Source organism: Papio anubis, chromosome 5, assembly GCF_008728515.1.
Source record: "Papio anubis isolate 15944 chromosome 5, Panubis1.0, whole genome shotgun sequence".
NCBI classification, from domain to species: Eukaryota; Metazoa; Chordata; class Mammalia; order Primates; family Cercopithecidae; genus Papio; species Papio anubis.
This window is the reverse complement of record NC_044980.1, coordinates 80,428,474-80,448,491: the sequence shown is the minus strand read 5'-3', so window position 1 is coordinate 80,448,491 and position 20,018 is coordinate 80,428,474. Positions and strand designations below refer to the sequence as shown.

Here is a 20,018-nt window from a genome sequence, read left to right as displayed (position 1 = left end):
ATAATAGTACACACTTCAATATGCACTTTTCACATGGATAGATTATCCAGAGAAATAACAATCAAGGAAACAGCATAGTTCAACCATACTATAGAGCAAATATACTTTAGACAGATGCATGAAAGTCCACCCAAAACCAGAAAAATACACACTCTTTTCAAGTACCCATGGAACATTCTTCAAGATACATTACATAGATCACAAAACAGGCCTTAGAAAATTTAAGAAGATTGAAATAATACTACATGTCCTTTCCAACCACGTACAATGAAACAAGAAATCAATAGCAGAAGGCCCGGACCTGGTAGATCACACCTGTAATTTTGGCACTTTGGGAGGCCAAGGTGGGTGAATTGCCTGAGGTCAGGAGAATTCACCTGAGAATTCAAGGCCTGAGAATTCAAGGCCAGCTGGCCAACATGGCAAAACCCTGTCTCTCCTAAAAATACAAAAATTAGTTCGGACATTGTGGCTGATGTCTGTAGTCCCAGCTACTCAAGAGGCTGAGGTGGGAGAATTGCTTGAGCCCAGGAGGTGGAGGATTCAGTGAGCCAAGATTGTGCCACTGCATTTTGACCTGGGCAACAGAGTGAGAACCCATCTCAAAAAAAAAAAAAAAAAAAAAAAAAAATCAATAACAGACGGAAAACTAGAAAATTCATAAATATGTAAAAATTAAACACACTCGGCCGGGCGCGGTGGCTCACACCTGTAATCCCAGCACTTTGGGAGGCCGAGGCGGGCGGATGACGAGGTCAGGAGATCCAGACCATCCTGGTTAACATGGTGAAACCCCGTCTCTACTAAAAATACAAAAAATTAGCCGGGTGTGGTGGCAGGTGCCTGTAGTCCCAGCTACTGGGAGGCTGAGGCAGGAGAATGGTGTGAACCCAGGAGGCGGAGCTTGCAGTGAGCCGAGATCGCACCACCGCACTCCAGCCTGGGCGACAAAGTGAGACTCCGTCTCAAAAAAAAAAAAAAAAAATTAAACACACTCTTTGAACAACTATTTTATCAAAAAAGAAATAGAAAGGGAAATTAGAAAATATCTTAAGACTGGCCAGGCGCAGTGACTCTAGCCTGTAATCCCAGCACTTTGGCAGGCCAAGGTGGGCGGATCACCTGAGGTTGGGAGTTCTGGACCAGCCTGACCAAATGGAGAGACCCCATCTCTATTAAAAGTACAAAATTAGATGGGTGTGGTGGCGGGCACCTGTAATCCCAGCTACTTGGGAGGCTGAGGCAGGAGAATCGCTTCAACTCAGGAGGTGGAGGTTACAGTGAACCAAGATTGCACCATTTTACTCCAGCCTGGGCAACAAGAGTGAAGCTCCATCTAAAAAAGAAAAAAAATAAGTCTTAAGACAAACAAAAATGAAAATGCAACATAACAAAACTTATGTGATGCACCAAAGCAGTACTAAGAGGGAAGTTTATAGAAATAAATGCCAACATTAAATAGAGAAGAAAGATCTCAAGTAAACAAACTACATTTCAAAGAATTTGAAAAAAAAAATAACTAAAACTAAAGCGAGCAGAAGGAAGGAAATAAATATTGGAAAATAAATAAATGAAATAGACAATAGAAAAACAATAGACAAAAATAGAGAAAACTAACAGTAGGTGTTTTGAAATGATAAACCAAATCAACAAACCTATAGCTAGACTACTAAGAAAAAGAGAGAGAAAACCTCCAAAAAATAAACTGAGAAATGAAAGAGAAGACATTACAACTGATATAATGGAAATTAACAAGGTAAGAGATAATTATGAACAATAATAGCCAACAAATTGGCCAACCTAGAAAAAAAATAGAAAACTTCCTAGAAACATACAACCTTCTAAAACTGAATCAAAAAGTAGTATAAAGGCTGAAAAGACCAATAACAAATCCTTATTTAAACTAGTAATCAAAAACTTTCCAACAAACAAAAGCCAAGGACTAGGTGGCTTCATAGGCAAATTCTACCAAATATTCAAAGGAGAATTCATACCAATCCTTTTTAAACTCTTTCAAAACATAGAAGAAAAAAGACTTCTAAACTCATTTTTGGAAGCCAGTATTACCCTGATACCAAAACCAGACAAAGACACCACAAGAAGAAAATACTGTAGGCCAATATCCCAGATTAACATGGAAGCAAAAATTATCAACAAAATATTAGGAAATCAAATTAATCAATACATTAAAAGGATAATACATCATGATCAAGTGAGATTTATAATAACCCTGGGATGCAAGGATGATTCAACATATGCAAATCAATCATATGCAAATTAATATGCAAATCAATATGACACATATTAATAGAATGAAGGACAAAAATCATATAATCATCACAATAGATGCAGAAAAAGCATTTGACAAAATCTAACATCATTTCATGATAAAAACTTTCAAAAAAGTAGGTATAGAAGGACTCTACCTCAACAAAATAGAGGCCATATATGATAAACCCATAGCAAAATCATACTCAACAGTGAAAGTTGAAAGCTTCTCCTCTAAGATCAAGAATAAGATAAGGATGCCCCCTCTAAGCTTGTTTGTTCAACATATTACAGGAAGTCCTACTCAGGCCAGTCAGGCAAGAGAAAGAAATAAAAGTCATCCAGATTGGAAAGAAAGAAGTTAAATTTCCCTATTGGCAGACAACATAATCTTATACATAGAAAACCTTTAAGACTTCACCAGAAAATTATTGGAACTCATAATTAAACTTAGTCATGTTTCAGAATACAAAATTAACACACAAAACTCAATTGTGTTATATATATTAATAACAAACTATTTGAATATAAAATTAAGAAAACAATATGTTTAGAATAGCATCAAAAAGGATAAAATACCTAAGAATAAATATAATCAAAGGAGTGAAAGCCACAAGACAGGAAATACTAAAAAACGAGGGCAAGGATAAATAGAAAGATATTCTGTGTTCATGAATTAGAAGTCTTAATATTGTTAAATGTCCCTGTTACACAAAGTGATCTACAGGATCAATGCAATTTATACCAAATCCCAGTGGCATATTTTACAGACATAGAAAAACCAATCCTAACATTTATATGAAAATACAAAAAGTCCTCAAGTAACCAAAGCTATTTTGCGTAAGAAGAAAAAGCTGGAGACATACACTTCCTGATTTCAAAATATAGCACAAAGTTACAGTATCAAAACAGTATGGTATTGGCATAGAAACAGATATAGAGACCAATAGAACAGAATAAGGAGACCAGAAATAAACTTACACATGTAGAGTCAACTGATCTTTGACATGGAAGCCAAGAATACACAATGGGGAAAAGATAGTCTCTTCAATAAATTATATTGGGAAAACTGAATATCCACATGCAAAAGGATGAAGTTGGACCCTTATCTTACATCACAGCACCCTCCCAACCAAAAAACCAAACCAAAATGAATTAAAGACTTAAACATAATACCTGAAACTGTAAAACTCCTTGAAAAAAACATAGAGAAAAATCTTGACATTGGCCTTGGTAATGCCTTCTTGGAAGTGACACCAAAAGCACAAACAATAAAAGTAAAGATAGGTGGGATTACATCAGGAAAAAAAAACCTGCTGCAAAGAAAAGGAAACAATCATCCTAATGTGAAAACAATCTATGGAATGGAAAAAAAAATGTCAATCATATATCTGATAGAGGGTTAATATCCAAAATACATGAAGAACCCTTACAACTCATTAGCAAAAACCAACCAAGCAAATAACCTAATTAAAAATGGTCAAAGGACCTGAATAGACATTTCTCCAAAGAACATAAACAAATAAATGTCTAATGGAGATGCTCACCATAGAAATCATTAGGGAAATATAAATCAAAACCACAAAGAGATATCACTTCATATCACTTTGGCTGTTATTTTAAAGATGATAAATGGTGGCAACAGGTATACAGAAAGGAGAACTCTTGTGTATTGTTAGTTGGAATATGTATTACTATAACCATTATGAAAACAGCATGTAGCTACTTCCAAATATTAAAAATAGAACCACCATATGATCCAGTAATCCCATTTCTTGGTTCTTATTGAAAGGAATTGATAATATCCTGAAGGGTATATTCCAACATGGTTCCATTCTCCCCATCAAAACATAGGTTTGGTATTTTCACATAGTCTCATATTTCTTGGAGGCTTTGTTCATTCCTTTTCACTCTTTTTTCTCTAATCTTGTCTTCACACTTTATTTCATTAAGTTAATCTTGACTCTCTGATACCTTTTCTTCTGCTTATCTATTTGGCTATTGATACTTGTGTATGCTGCGTGAAGTTCTCGTGCTATGTTTTTCAGCTCCATCAGGTCATTTATGTTCTTCTCTAAACTGGTCATTCTAGTTAACAATTCCTCTAACCTTTTTTCAAGGTTCTTAGCTTCCTTGCATTTGGTTAGAACATGTTCCTTTAGCTTGGAAGAGTTTGTTATTACCCACCCTCTGAAGCCTACATCTGTCAGTTCATCAAACTCATTCTCATCCAGTTTTGTTCCCTTGCTGGCAAGGAGTTGTGATCCTTTGGAGAAGTGCCATTCTGATTTTTAAAATTTTCAGCCTTTTTGCGTTGGTTTTTCCTCATCTTCATGCATTTATCTACCTTGGTCTTTGATGCTGGTGACCTTTGGATGGGGTTTTTGAGTGGATGTCCTTTTTGTTGATGTTGATGCTATTCCTTTCCGTTTGTTAGTTTTTCTTCGAACAGTTCCCTCTGCTGCAAGTCTGCTGGAGTTTGCTGGAGTTCCACTCCAGGCCCTGTTTGCCTGGGTATTACCAGCAGAGACTGTAGAACAGCAAACATTGCTGCCTGTTCCTTCCTCTGGAAGCTTCCTCCCAGAGAGGCACCCACCAGATAACAGCTGGAGCTCTCCTGTATGAGATGTCTGTTGACCCCTGCTAGGAGGTGTCCTCCAGTCAGGAGGCATGGGGGTCAGGGACCTACTTGAGGAGGCAGTCTGTCCCTTAGCAGAGCTCGAGTGCTGTGCTGGGGGATCAGCTGCTCTCTTCAGAGTCAGCAGTCAGGAATGTTTAAGCCTACTGAAGCTGAGCCCACAGCCACCCCTTCCCCCAAGTGCTCTGTCCCAGGGAGATGGGAGTTTGATCTATAAGCCCCTGATTGGGGTTGCTGCCTTTCTTTCAGAGATGCCCTGCTCAGAGAGAAGGAATCTGGAGAGGCAGTCTGGCTACAGCAGCTTTGCAGAGCTGTGGTGGGCTCCGCCCAGTTCAAACTTCCTTGTAGGAGAACTTCTCCAACCTAGAAAGACAGGCCAATATTCAAATTCAGGAAATGCAGAGGACACCACAAAGATACTCCTCGAGAAGAGCAATCCCAAGACACATAATCATCAAATTCACCAAGGTTGAAATGAAGGAATAACTGTTAAGGGCAGCCAGTGAGAAAGGTCAGGTTACCTACAAAGGGAAGCCCATCAGACTAACATTGGATCTCTCTGCAGAAACCCTACAAGACAGAAGAGAGTGGGGGACAATATTCAACATTTTTAAAAAGAATTTTCAATCTAGAATTTTATATCCAGCCAATAAATGAAAGAGAAATAAAATCCTTTACAGACAAGCAAATGCTGAGAGATTTTGTCACCACCAGGCCTGCCTTACAAGGGCTCCTAAAAGGAAGCACTAAATATGGAAAAGAAAATCCGGTACCAACCACTGCAAAAACATACCAAATTGTAAAGACCATCAACACTAGGAAGAAACTGCATCAACTAATAGGCAAAATAACCAACTAGCATCATAATGACAGGATCAAATTCACACATAACAATATTAACCTTAAGTATAAAAGGGCTAAATGCCCCAATTAAAAGACATAGACTGGCAAATTGGATAAAAAGTTGAGATCCATCACTGTGCTGTATTTACGAGACCCATCTCACCTGCAAAGACACACATAGGCTCAAAATAAAGGGATGGAGGAATATTTGCCAAGCAAATGGAAAGCAAAAACAAACAAACAAACAAACAACAACAAAAAAACCCAGGCGTTGCAATCCTAGTAACTGATAAAATACACTTTAAACCAGCAAAGATCAAAAAAGATAAAGAAGGGCATTACATGATGGTAGAGGTATCAACGCAACACGAAGAGCTATCTATCCAAAATATATACGTACCCAATACAGGAGCACCTAGATTCATGAAGCAAGTTATTAGAGATGTACAAAGAGACTTAGACTCCCATACAATAAAAGTGGGAGACTTTAACACCCCACTGTCAATATTAGATCAATGACATAGAAAATTAACAAGGATATTCAGGACTTGAACTCAGCTCTGGACCAAGTGGACCTAATAGACATCTACAGAACTCTCCACTGCAATTCAATAGAATATACATTGTTCTCAGCACCACATCGCACTTATTCTAAAATTGACCACATAATTAAAGGTAAAACACTCCTCAGTAAATACAAAATAATGGAAATCATAACAAACAGTCTCTCAGACCACAGGGCAATCTAATTAGAACTCAGGATTCAGAAACTCATTCAAAATGGCACAACTACACGGAAACTGACCAACCTGCTCCTGAATACTACTGGGTAAATAACAAAATTAAAGCAGAAATAAATAAGTTCTTTGAAACCAATGAGAACAACACACAGTGTACCAGAATCTCTGGGACACAGCTAAAGCAATGTTTAGAGGGAAATTTATAGCACTAAATGCCCACAGGAGAAAGCAGGAAAGATCTAAAATCGACACCCTAACATCACAATTAGAAGAACTAGAGAAGCATGAGAAAACATATTCAACAGCTAGCAGAAGACAAGAAATAACTAAGATCAGAGCAGAACTGAAGGAGATAGAGACACGAAAAACCCTTCAAAAAATCAATGAATCCAGGATCTGGTTTTTTGAAAAGATCAACAAAATTGATAGACCACTAGCCAGACTAATAAAGAAGAAAAGAGAGAAGAATCAAATCGACGCAATAAAAAATGATAAAGGGGATATCACCACTGTTCCCACAGAAATACAAACTACCATTAGATAATACCATAAACAGCTCTATGCAAATAAACTAGAAAATCTAGAAGAAATGGATACATTCCTGGACACATACACCCTCCCAAGACTAAACCAGGAAGAATTCAAGTCCCTGAATAGACCAATAACAAGTTCTGAAATTGAGGCCGTAATTAATAGCCTACCAAGCAAACGAAAGCTCAGGAACAGACAGATTCATAGCCAAATTCCACCGGAGGTAAAAACAGGAGCTGATGTCATTCTTTCTGAAACTATTCAGAACAATAGAAAAGGAGGGACTCCTCCCTAACTCATTTTATGAGACCAGCATCATCCTGATACCAAAACCTGGCAGAGACACAACAACAAAAAAATTCCAGGCCAATATCCCTGATGAACATCGATACAAAAATCCCCAATAAAATACTGGCAAACCGAATCCAGCAGCACATCAAAAAGCTTATCCACCATGATCAAGTCGGCTTCATCCCTAGGATGCAAGGATGTTTCAACATACACAAATCAATAAATGTAATCCATCACATAAATAGAACCAATGACAAAAAACACATGATTATCTCAGCAGATGCATAAAAGGCCTTTGATAAAATTCAACACGTCTCTCAATAAACTAGGTATTGATGGAATGTGTCTCAAAATAATAAGAGCTATTTGTGACAAACCCACAGCCAATATCACAGTGAATGGGCAAAAGCTGGCAGCATTCCCTTTGAAACCAGCACAAGACAAGGATGCCCTCTCTCACCACTCCTATTCAACATAGTATTGGAAGTTCTGGCCAGGGCAATCAGGCAAGAGAAAGAAATAAAGGGTATTCTAATAGAAAGAGAGGAAGTCAAATTGCCTCTGTTTGCAGATGACATGATTGTATATTGAGAAAACCTCATCATCTCAGCCAAAATCTCCTTAAGCTGATAAGCAACTTCAGCAAAGTCTCAAGATACAAAATCAATGTGCAAAAATCACAAGCATTCTTATACATCAATAACAGACAAACAGAGAGCCAAATCATGAGTGAACTTCCATTTACAATTGCTTCAAATAGAATAAAATACCTGGGAATCCAACTTACAAGGGATGTGAAGGACCTCTTCCAGGAGAATTACAAACCACTGCTCAAGGAAATAAGAGAAGATGCAAAGAATTGGAAAAACATTCCATGCTCATGGATAGGAAGAATGAATATTGTGAATATGGCCATACTGCCCAAAGTAATTTATAGATTCAATGCTATTCCCATCAAGCTACCATTGACTTCCTTCACAGAATTAGAAAAAAACTGCTTTAAATTTCACATGGAACCAAAAAAGAGCCCGTATAGACAAGACACTCCTAAGGAAAAAGAACAAAGCTGGAGGCATCACACTATCTGACTTCAAACTATACTACAAGCCTACAGTAACTAAAACAGCATGGTACTGGTACCAAAACAGATACATAGACCAGTAGAACACAACAGAGGCCTCAGAAATAATACTACACATCTACAACCATCTGATCTTCAACAATTCTGAACAAAAACAAGCAATGGGGAAACTATGCCCTATTTAATAAGTGGTGTTAGGAAAACCGGCTAGTCATACGCAGAAAACTGAAATTGGACCCCTTCCTTATATGTTATACAAAAATTAACTCAAGATGGACTAAAGATTTAAATGTAAGACCTAAAACCATAAAAACCCTAGAAGAAAACCTAGGCAATACCATTCAGGACATAAGTATTGGCAAAGACTTCATGACTAAAACACCAAAAGCAATGGCAACAAAAGCCAAAATTGACAAATGGGATCTAAATAAACTAAGGAGTTTAATTATACTGGATAAAGAAAATGTGGCACATATACACCATGGAATACAATGCAGCCATAAAAATGGAGGAGTTCATGTCCTTTGCAGGGACATGGATGAAGCTGGAAACCAACATTCTCAGCAAACTAACACAGGAACAGAAAACCACACACTGCATGTTCTCAATCATAAGTGAGAGTTGAACAATGAGAACACATGGACACAGGGACGGAAACATCACACACTGGGGCTTGTTGGCAGGTGGAGGCTAGGGGAGGGATAGCATTAGGAGAAATACCCAATGTAGATGACAGGTTGATGGATGCACCATGACACGTGTATACCTATGTAACAAACCTGAACGTTCTGCACATGTATCCCAGAACTTGAAGTATAATAAAAGAAAAAAGAAAGGAATTGAAATCAGGATCTTGAAGAGACATTGGCACTTCAATGTTCATCGTAGCATTGTTCACAACAGCTAAGACACAGATGTAAAATAAATGTCCACCAATGGAATATTATTCAGTCTTTAAAAAGAAGAAAATTCTGCCATTTGCAACAACATAGATGAGCCTCAAGGACATTATACTAAATGAAATAAATCAGACACAAAAGGACAAATACTACACAATCTCACTGATACAGAGAATCTAAAAAAGTCAAACTCATAGAAGCAGAGAGTAAAATTGTGGTTTTCAGGGGCTGCAGGAGAGGGAAATGAAGAGATGTTTGCCAAAGGATACAAAGTTTTAGTTTTGCAAGATAAGTAAATTATTTAGATCTATTGTACAGTATAGTCTCTATAGTTAACAATACTGTATTATATCCTTTGACATTTGCTAAGAAAGTAGATTTTATGTTAAGCACTCTTATCACAAAATAATAATAATAAAAATGGTAAAAGGAAACTTTGGAAGTGATAGATATGTTTATGGTATTGATTTTGGTGATGGTTTTATAGGTGTATACTGGTCTCTAGACTCATCAAGTTATATGCAATACATATGTATAGATTTTTTGTATGACAATCACACTTTGATAAAATGTTATTTTAAAAAAGAATTTGAGGTGACATAAACTCTGTTCTAAGAAATAAAAGCTGAGAAATTTGTCATTAGAAGACTGATATGTAATGATATATTAATTTCTTCAGGCAGAAGGAAAATGGCACCAAATGCAAAACATGAGCTTACACGTAAGAATAGAGAGCACTGGCCAGGCACAGTGGCTTACACCTGTAATCCCAACACTTTGGGTGGCTGCGGCAGGCGGATTGCCTGAGCCCAGGAGTTCGCGACTAGCCTGGACAACATGGTGAAACTCTGTCTCTACTAAAATACAAAAAATTAGCCAGGTGTGGCGGCGTGTGCCTGTAGTCCCAGCTACTCCGGAGGCTGAGGCAGGAGAACTGCTTGAACCCGGGAAGCAGAGGTTGAAGTGAGCCGAGATCACCACTGCGCTCCAGCCCGGGCAACAGAGTGAGACTCCGTCTCAAAGAAAAAAGCACTAAAAATATTAAACATGTGATAAATGCAAAAGACTGTCTTATTTTGTTTTTTTAAAGGATGGTCAATTATTTGAAGTACATTATTGGTGTTTTGACATGTTTAAAAGTCTAAAATTTAATAAAAATAGCCCAAAAGGCAGAAGGAGAAGAAAAGTAGAAAGTATACCATTTTAAAGATTCATATGTTACAAAAAAAAGTATGATATGATTTTAGGGTTGATTGCCATAAGTGAAAATTAGATACCATAAACCCTAGTACAACACTAAAAAGCAAAAGGAAGCTAACAATAACAGACAAAATAAAATACTAAGAAGTACCAAATTAATTGAAAAAGACAGAAAAATCGGGAAAATTAACCAAGAACAAATGGGACACTCAACAAATAACAAGTTAGTAGATTTAAACTCAAGCATACCAGTGTAAACATATGGTATAAATGGTTTAAACACACTAATTAAAGGCAGGATTGTTATATTGAACAAAAAGTCAAGATCCAACTGTATACAATCTTTAAGAAAATGATTTTAAATACAGGTATACTTTGAAAGTATTTTGGGTTTGGTTCCAGACCACCACAATAAAGTTAGTATCACAATAAAGTGAGTCACGTAAGTTTTTTGGTTTCCCAGTGTATGTAAAAGTTATATTTGTACTCACACCTGTAATCACAGTGACTTGAGGCAGGAGGATTACTTGAGGCCAAGAGTTTGAGAGCAGCCTGGGAAACATAGTGAGACTGTATCTCTAAAAAGCATTTTAAAAACAACCAGACTTGGTATCGTGCCTGTCGACCCAGGTACTTGAGGGCTGAGGTAGAAGGATTGCTGGAACCCGGAAGTTCAAGGTGCAGTGAGCCATGATCATGCTACTGCACTTTAGCCTTGGTAATAGAGTGAGACTCTAACTCTTTTAAAAAAATGTTATATTTACACTGTATTATATTATAGTATATATAGCATGCAATGACATTAAGTCTATTTTATACAATTATGTTATATTAAATCTACTATAGTATATATAGTGTGCAATTGTATTATGTCTCAGACAATGTATACATCTTAATTTAAAACACTTCATTGCTATGAAAAAAATGCTAATGATCCTCTGAGCATTCAGTCACTTGTAATATTTTTGCTGGGAGAGAGTTGCCTACATGTTGATAGCTGGTCAAGGTGGTAGTTGCTGAAGATTGGGGTGACTGTGGCAATTTCTTAAAGTAAAACAGCAATGGGAGTTTGCTGCACTTATTGACTCTTCCTTTCATGAAAGATTTCTCTGTAGCATGTGATGCTGTTTGATAGCATTTTACCACAATAGAACTTTCAAAATTTGAGTCAGTCCTCTCAAACCCTGCTGCTGCTTTATCAACTAAGTTTATACAATATTCTAAATCCTTTGTTGTCATTTCAACAATGTTCCAATGTTCACAGCATCTTCACCAGGAGTCAATTCCATCTCAAGAAACCAATTTCTTTGCTTATCAGTAAGAAGCAACTCCTCATATCTTCAAGTTTTATCATGAAATTGGGGAAATTCAGTAACATCTTCAGGCTCCACTTTTAATTCTAGTTCTCGTACTAAACCACTAAGAACTAGCAAGAGCCCAGCCTGCAGACTCAAGGCCCTGGGAAGGGATTGGCAAGTATAGGAGAAGATAGATATGTTACCTTCCCCAGGATGTTACTGGAGTACCTGTCCACTTATCAGTGTTTATACTTGTGAAGTTCTTGCTTGGAAACTTCCACTGTCTTTACTAACTAGGTTATGTTCTAAGGGCAAATAGGAAGGTATAAGGCAGATAAAGATGATTTGAATAATCACCAAAAGACATGAGAGACAGGCATAAGAGACTAGGAAAACAGAAAGATGAATTAGAAAGATTGCCATGCATATGAGTTTTTAGTGACACTAGTCTTTGCTATTGTACAGACCTCTCCATAAACACTTGACTGCCTAGATGTTGAGGAAGAAAAGCTGACAACAAGATCCAAGGTCAGGGTTTTAACAAGCAGAGCAATGACAGGGCAGAGAAAACTGTGGTCAGAGAGCAGGGATGTTAGAATCTAAAACTTTAGACATCTCTCTCTTTCAGATGTTGACAAGGTCCAGGGCAAAGTGTGAAGGAAAGCTGATGAGATGAAGTGAAGGCAAAGACCCTTAGGGATGAGGAGGTTAAGTTTTGGAGTTTGCAAGAGAAATGCATCACTTACTGTTATAGTGTTTAGACAACCGTGATTGCCAAAACTTGAATTTACATAGATTATATCAGCTAGGAATTATAGCACAACTATGAAGTAAGTACTTTTATTTCAATTTTCCAGTGAAGATGGAATCTTAGAAAGTTTGAGTAATTTGCAGAAAGTTACACAAATGTTAACAGTAACGAAAACAAACATTTTGTAGCAATTTACTGTATGCCAGGTATTGTTCTAGGAGTTTTACATTGTAAGTGCTCATAAAATTATTGTTATCACCATGTTAGAGAAAGGCACAGACACTTTCATTAGCTTGCATAAGGTCACATGGCTAATTAGTGACAAGAGCCAGGATTTAATGCAAGTATCAGAAATAGACTACGAATAAAAGTTGGTGTTACTTCAAAACTCATGTTTTAGCTACTCAGAAATAGCATCTATTTATTATTTTAAGGGTACATTTTATTCAACAAACTATTAAAATACCTTCCAAGAATACTAATAAAGATTTTAATCAGTACCAGATTAAAATTTAGGCATAATTAAATGGATAAAATGAAACTAAAATTCAATTTATAAAAATTAAAACAACAGAACATTTGAAACTAACAGAGGAAGATGGAAGGAAAGGCAGAAATAGGAAGGAAAATGAGATAAATGTCAGAAGTTATTGGAGAGATCTCTTCATTAATTTGTCCCATCCAGGAAGTATAAACAAATTTTTCCTACTAAATTAAAGGTAAGATTTGGGTTTCTCATGAGCATAGTTGCATTTTTCTTCAGCTCACAACTGACATGCAATAAAACTAAGTGTAGTTATTTTCATTACTATACACTGGAACTTCCAGGAAAGAGGGGATATGGCAGCCTCTTTGGTGTTCTTCAATCAGCCATCGTTCTTTTCCACAAGTCCACATATACCCACCTGTGAGAACTATCAGCTGGACACCAGCCTCCTCCATCTTCCTTTCTCCTCAATGGTTACTACCTTCTCCTTCACAACTATGTATAAAGATAAAAGTCAAAGTTAAATTTGGAAAATATACAAGAAAGTACTAACTAGGCATAACAAAGCTGGAGTGACTATGTTAATATCAGACAAAAGAGACTTCAGAACAAGAAATTTTACCAGTGATAAAAGGGAAATTTCACAATCATCAATTAGTTTGTTAACCAGGATGACATAGTAATCCTAAATGTGTACACACCTAATAACAGAACTGCAAAACATAGAAAACAAAAACTGATAAATCTGAAAGAGAAACAAACAAGTCCACAATTGTACCTAGTTATTTTACCATTCCTCTTAGTAACTGATAAAACAAGGAGACAGAATATTAGTCAGAATGTACATAATTTAAATAGCACCATTAACCAACTTCATTTAACTGAAATAAATATAACTCTATACCCAACAGTTGTAGAACACACATTCTTGTAAGATGCACATGGAACATTTGTCAAGATAAGTCATATAGTGGATTGGTTTAAAAGGATTGAAATCTCACAAACTTTTTCTGTTACTGTAATGGAGTTAAATTAAAAATGAAAACCAGAAAGATATTGGAAAAATGCCCAAATATTTGGAAATTAACAACATAGTTTTATATAACCCATGGACTCAAAAAGAAATAAGACAAATTATAAAATATTTGAACTTAATGAAAATAAAAACTTAATATATTAAAGAATGTATGTAGCTGAAGCAGTATACAAAGTTAAATCTACAGATTTGAATTCCTATGTTAGAAAAAAAAAAGAGAAATCTAAAATCAGTTATTCTAGTTTCAGTCTAATGAAGGAAGAAAAGAAAAAGCAAATTAAAACTGCAGTAACTGGAAAGAGGAAAACAATAAAGATAAGAATGAAAATAAGATAAAATAGAAAACAGCAAATAATAGAGAAAATCAGTAAAACCAGGAGCTGATTCTTTGAAAATCATCAATAAAATTACTAAACCTCTAGCTAAAATGACCAGGAAAAAAAGAAAAGACATAATTTTTCAATATCAAGTGAGTAAGGGAGAATTACTAAAGATCATACAAACATTAAAGTGACAATAATAGAATCTTGGAAATGAATTCAACAACCAAGATGAAATAGGTTTCTTAAAAGACACATTTTTCCAAAATTTACTCAAGAAGAAAGAGATAACCCTAATAGTTCTTTTTCGATTTTTAAATTTTTTTGGTTTGCGCAACAATTGTTTTTTTCTTTTTGTTTTTTTCAGATTTTTTTTTTTTTTTTTTTTTTTTTTTTTTACTTTAAGTTCTGGGATACATGTTCAGAATTTGCAGTTTTGTTACATAGGTATACATGTACCATGGTGATTTGCTGCACCCATCAACCCGTCATCTAGGTTTTAAGCCCCGCATACATTAGGTATTTTTCCTAATGGTATCCTTCCCCTTTCCTCCCACCTCCCGACAGGCCCCAGTGTGTGATTTTCCCTTCCCTGTGTCCATGTGTTCTCACTGTTAAACTTCCACTTATGAGTGAGAACGTATGGTATTTGGTTTTTTGTTCCTGTGTTAATTTGCTAAGAATGCTTCATCCATGCCCTGCAAAGAACATAAACTCACTCTTTTTATGGCTGCATAGTATTCCATAGTTATTACATGTGCCACATTTTCTTTTTTTAATTTATTTATTATTATTATGCTTTAAGTTGTAGGGTACATGTGCATAGCGTGCAGGTTTGTTACATATGTATGCTTGTGCCATGTTGGTGTGTGTGCTGCACCCATCAACTCGTCATTTACTCAGGTATATCCCCAATGCAATCCCTCCCCCTCCCCCTCCCATGATAGGCCCGGTGTGATGTTCCCCTTCCTGAGTCCGTGATCTCATTGTTCAGTTCCCACCTATGAGTGAGAACATCGCGGTGTTTGGTTTCTGTTCTTGTGATAGTTTGCTAAGAATGATGGTTTCCAGCTGCATCATGTCCCTACGGACTGGCTCACATCCTTTCTTATGGCTGCCATGGCTTATTCCATGGTGTATGTGCCACATTTTTCTTAATCAGTCTGTCACTGAATGGACATTTGGGTTGATTCAAGTCTTTGCTATTGGTGAATAGTGCTGCAATAAGCTTATCGTGTGCGTGTCTTTATAGCAGCATGATTTATCATCAACTTTGAATTATATACCCAGTATTGGGATGGCTGGGTCATATGGTACATCTAGTTCTACCTGTAGATCTTGTACTGTTTTCCATAATGGTTGAACTTCCGTTTACAATCCCACCAACAATGTAAAGTGTTCCTATTTCTCCACATCCTCTCAGCACCTGTATGGTTTCCTGACTTTTTGTATTCGCCATTCTAGCTTTGGTGTGAGATGGTATCTCATTGTGGTTTTGATTTGCATTTCTCTGATGGCCAGTGATGATGAGCATTTTTTCATGTGTCTGTTGGCTGTATGAATGTCTTCTTTTTGAAATGTCTGTCATATCCTTTGCCCACCTTTTGATGGGGTTGTTTGTTTTTTCTTGTACATTTGTTTGAGTTCTTTGTAGGTTCTGGATATTAGCCCTTTGTCAGATGAGTAGATTGCAAACATTTTCTCCCATTCTGTAGGTTGCCTGTTCACTCTGATGGTAGTTTCTTTTGCTGTGCAGAAGCTCTTTAGTTAATGAGATCCCATTTATTTGTCAATTTTGGCTTTTGCTGCCATTGCTTTTTGGTGTTTTAGACATGAAGTCTTTGCCCATGCCTATGTACAGATAGGTACTACCTAGGTTTTTCCTCTAAGTTTTTATGTAATTATTAGGTCTAACATTTAAGTCTCTAATCCATCTTGATTGAAATTTTAAGTATAAGGAGTAAGGAAAGGATCCAGTTTCAGCTTTCCGACTTCTGTGTAATTTTCCAGCACCATTTATTAAATAGAATCCTTTCCCACATTTCTTTGTTTCTCTCAGGTTTGTCAAAGATCAGATGGCTGGCAGGCAACGTGGTATTATTTCTGAGGACTCTGTTCTGTTCCATTGGTCTATATCTCTGTTTTGGTACCAGTACCATGCTGTTTTGGTCCCACTGTAGCCTTGTAGTATGGTTGAAGTCGGGTAGCGTGATGCCTTCAGCTTTGTTCTTTGACTTAGGATTGTCTTGGAATCTTGGGCTCTTTTGGTTCCATATGAACTTTAAAGCAGTTTTCAACTCTGTGAAGAAACTCATTGAGCAGCTTGATGGGATGGCATTGAATCTATAAATTACCTTGGGCAGTATGGCCATTTCCGCGATATTGATTCTTCTATCCATGAGCATGGTATGTTCTTCCATTTGTTTGTGTCTATTTTATTTCACTGAGCAGTGGTTTGTAGTTCTCCTTGAAGAGGTCGCTACATCCCTTGTAAAGTTGGATTCCTAGGTATTTTTATTGTCTTTGAAGCAATTGTGAATGGAAGTTCATTCATGATTTGGCTCTCTGTTTGTCTGTTACTGGTGTATAAGAATGCTTGTGATTTTTGCACATTAATTTTTGTATTCTGAGACTTTGCTGAAGTTGCTTATCAGCTTAAGGAGATTTTGGGCTGGCTGAGACAATGGGTTTTCTAAATATACAATCATGTCATCTGCAAACAGGGACAATTTGACTTCTTCTTTTCTAACTGAATACCCTTGATTACTTTCTCTTGCTTGAGTGCCCTAGCCAAAACTTCCAGCACTATGTTGAATAGAATTTGGTGAGAAGGCATCCCTGTCTTGTGCCAGTTTTCAAAGGAATTTTTTTCAGTTTTTAACCCATTCAGTATGATATTGGCTGTGGGTTTGTCATAAATAGCTCTTATTATTTTGAATGCGTTCCATCAATACCGAATTTATTGGCGTTTTATGAAGGGGCTGTTAATTTTGTCAAAAGCCTTTTCTGTATCTATTGAGATAATCATGTGGTTCTTGTCTTTGGTTCTGTTTATATGCTGGATTATGTTTATTGATTTCGCGAATGTTGAACCAGCCTTGCATCCCAGGGATGAAGCCCACTTGATCATGGTGGATAAGCTTTTGATGTGTTGTTGAATCCGGTTTGCCAGTATTTTATTGAGGATTTTTGCATCGATGTTCATCAGGGATATTGGTCTAAAATTCTCTTTTCTTGTGTCTCTGCCAGGCTTTGGTATCAGGATGATGTTGGCCTCATAAAATGAGTTAGGGAGGATTCCCTCTTTTCTATTGATTGGAATAGTTTCAGAAGGAATGGTACCAACTCCTCCTTGTACCTCTGTTCAGCTGTGAATCCATCTGGTCCTGGACTTTTTGGTTGGTAGGCTACATTAATTATTGCCTCAATTTCCAGAGCTACTATTGGTCTGTTCAGGGGATTCCAACTTCTTCCTGGTTTAGTCTTGGAAGAGTGTAAGTATCCAGGAAATTATCCATTTCTTCCTAGATTTTTTCCAGTTTATTTCGTGGGAGGTGTTTATAGTATTCTCGTGGTAGTTTGTATTTCTGCAAAGGGGTGGGTGGTGATATCCCTTTATCATTTTTAATTGCGTCGATTTGATTCTTCTCTCTTTTCTTCTTTGGTAGTCTTGCTAGTGGTCTGTCAATTTTGTTGATCTTTTCAAAACCAACTCCTGGATTCATTAATTTTTTGGAGGGTTTTGTGTCTCTCTTCTTTTAGTTCTGCTCTGATCTTAGGTGACTGCACTTCTGCTAGCTTTCAATGTGTTTGCTCTTGCTTCTCTAGTTCTTTTTAATTGTGATGTTAAATTGCCAATTTTAGATCTTTCCTGCTTTCTCTTGTGGGCATTTAGTGCTATAAATTTCCCTCTACACTACTTTAAATGTGTTCCAGAGATTCTGGTATGTTGTATCTTTTGTTCTCATTGGTTTCAAAGAACATCTTTATTTCTGCTTTCATTTTAGTTGTACCCAATAGTCATTCAGGGAGAAGGTTGATTTCAGTTTCCATGTAGTTGATGGTTTGGGTTGAGTTTCTTGGTACAGAGTTCTAGTTTGATTGCACTGTGGTCTGAGAGACAGTTTGTTATCATTTCTTCTTGTACATTTGCTGAAGAGTGATTTGCTTCCAATTCATTGGTCAATTTTGGAGTAAAGATGCGATGTGGTGCTGAAGAAGAATGTATATTCTGTTGATTTGGGGTGGAGAGTTCTATAGATGTCTATTAGGTCTTGCTTGGTTCAATTCCTGGTATCCTTATTGTAACTTTCTGTCGTTGATCTGTCTAATGTTGACAGTGGAGTGTTGAAGTCCCATTATTATTGTATGGGAGTCCTAAGTCTTTGTAAGTCTCTGGGACTTGCTTTATGAATCTAGGTGCTCCTGTATTGGGTGCATATTTGGATAGTTAGCTCTTCCTGTTGAATTGATCCTTTTACCATTATGTAATGGCCTTCTTTGTCTCTTTTGATCTTTGATGGTTTAAAGTCTGTTTTATCCAGAGACTAGTATTGCAACCCTGCTTTTTTGTTGTCATTTTGCTTGGTAAATCTTCCTCCATCCCTTTACTTTGAGCCTATGTATGTGTCTCTGCGTGTGAGATGGGTCTCTGAATACAGCAGACTGATGGGTCTTGACTCTTTATCCAGTTTGCCAGTCTGTGTCTTTTTAATTGGAGCATTTGATCCATTTGCATTTAAGGTTAAGATTGTTATGTGTGAACTTGATCCTGCCATCATGATATTAACTGGTTATTTTGCTCGTTAGTTGATGCAGTTTCTTCCTAGCCTCGATGGTCTTTACAGTTTGGCATGTTTTTGCAATGGCTGGTACAGTTGTTCCTTTCCATGTTGTAGTGCTTCCTCAGGGTCTCTTGTAAAGGCAGGCCTAGTGTTGACAAAATCTCTAAGCATTTGCTTATCTTAAAGGATTTTATTTCTCCTTCACTTCTGAAACTTAGTTTGGCTGGATATGAAATTCTGGGTTTAAAATTCTTTTCTTTAAGAATGTTGAATATTGGCCCCACTCTCTTCTGGCTTGGAGAGTTTCTGCTAGAGATCTGCTGTGAGTCTGATGGAGGCTTCCCTTTGTGGGCAACCCGACCTTTCTCTCTGGCTGCCCATGGGTTTTTCCCTTCATTTCAACTTTGGTGAATCTGGCAATTATGTCTTGGAGTTGCTCTTCTGAGGAGTACCTTTGTGGCGTTCTCTGTATTTCCTGGATTTGAATGTTGGCCCAGCCTGCCTACTAGGTTGGGGGAAGTTCTCCTGGATGATATCACAGAAGAGTGTTTTCCAACTTGGTTCCATTTTTCCCCTCACTTTTAGGCACCCCAATCAGGCGTGGGTTGGTCTTTTTATAATCCCATACTTCTTGCAGGCTTTGTTCATTTTCTTTTTCTTCTTTTTTCTTTTTGGTTTCTCTTCTGTACCATTTCATTCATTTGATCCTCAATGGCTGATGATACTCTTTCTTCCAGTTGATGGTCGGTTGCAGAAGCTTGTGCATTTGTCCGCGTGTTATTTCGTGTCCGCGGTTTCATCTCTTTCATTTTAAGTTTTATATTCTCTGCATTAATTACTCCTAGCCATCA

At 37.0% G+C, this 20,018-nt stretch overlaps 1 long non-coding RNA gene across 1 annotated transcript in view; it reads left to right on the top strand.

The window, feature by feature from the left end:
* LOC108586579 overlaps window positions 1–10,075 on the top strand; it is a 39,164-nt gene extending 29,089 nt beyond the window's left edge. Inside the window, exon 3 of the long non-coding RNA XR_001904086.2 lies at window positions 9,975–10,075. This is a non-coding gene — a long non-coding RNA (uncharacterized LOC108586579). The remainder of the gene's footprint in view (window positions 1–9,974) is intronic.
* The last annotated feature ends 9,943 nt before the right edge of the window (window positions 10,076–20,018 follow it).